Consider the following 1,162-nt stretch of genomic DNA (forward strand, 5'->3'; position numbering starts at 1 on the left):
TTTTCTGTAAGACAACGTTTTATGGACAGTTAGAAAGATCCAAAATGCTAGGGAAAACTACATTTCCATTCTTTCACTGATGAGTTACCAGCGCGCAGGAGCATGGAAACTAACAAGAATCAAATAAGCATTTTCATATACAGGTTGAGAATTCCTTATCTGAAATGTTTGGGATCAGAAGTGTTTGAGATTTTGGATTCTTTTGAATTTTGGAATATTTGCATAATTACTGATTGAGCATCCTTAATCCAAAAATCCAAAATCCAAAGTGCTCCAAAGAACATTTCCTTAGAGCATCATGTTGGTGCACAAAATGTTTCAGATTTTGGAGCATTTTAAATTTCAAATATTCAGATTAGAGATACTCTGAGTGGAAAAAACACAAAGTGTTGTTTTTTATTCTCTGATTTAGCAACAATCAACACAGAAGACTTCTGTGACCAAACATGTGGGGATTTCTCCCCACCAACAAGCAAACAATCAATTCTGCAGTGGACTCCAGGTAGGTATTCTCTAGTTCCATTCTGACTTGATCTACCTGGAGATAGCATCAGATCCCACCGGTTAAGGGCTCAGTCCCACAAGACTGCCTCTCACTCCTGGTGCCAAATGAAAGCCCCTGGTTGTTTTACCTGTGCTTCTGACCAACTGTCTATCAATTGGGGATCTCACAACACCCTTCTTAGATTTGATTAATTTGCCAGAGAGGCTCAAAGAACTCAGGGAATCACTTACATTAACCAGTTTATTATGAACAATATTACAAAGGATATAGATGAAGAGATGCACAGGGCAAGGCATGTCAAGGCATGTGAGAAGGGGTGCAGAGCTTCTATGCCCTTCCCTGGCAAGCCGCCCTCCAGGAATATCCATGTGCTCAGCTATCCAGAAGCTCTCAGAACCCTTATCCTCTTGGGCCTTTTATGGAACCTTCATTGGAAAGGCATGATTGACAACCACGTAGAAATGTGATTGGACAAAAACTGTATGATCTAATACTAATAGACTGAGTGGGGAAACCCAGCAAGGTCTGTCTGTTCAGATTCTTTTTGGCCTCCCTGTGCAGCATTCCTTCCTCCAGGGTATGAGGCAGGACCCCTTCTTATGACCCATGATCAGAAAGGCAGAAGAAGATTAGGGTCCTGCCCGGGGCAGTTGAAAG

This window comes from Propithecus coquereli, unplaced genomic scaffold (assembly GCF_000956105.1).
Source record: "Propithecus coquereli isolate 6110/MARCELLA unplaced genomic scaffold, Pcoq_1.0 Scaffold158, whole genome shotgun sequence".
Classification (NCBI taxonomy): Eukaryota; Metazoa; Chordata; class Mammalia; order Primates; family Indriidae; genus Propithecus; species Propithecus coquereli.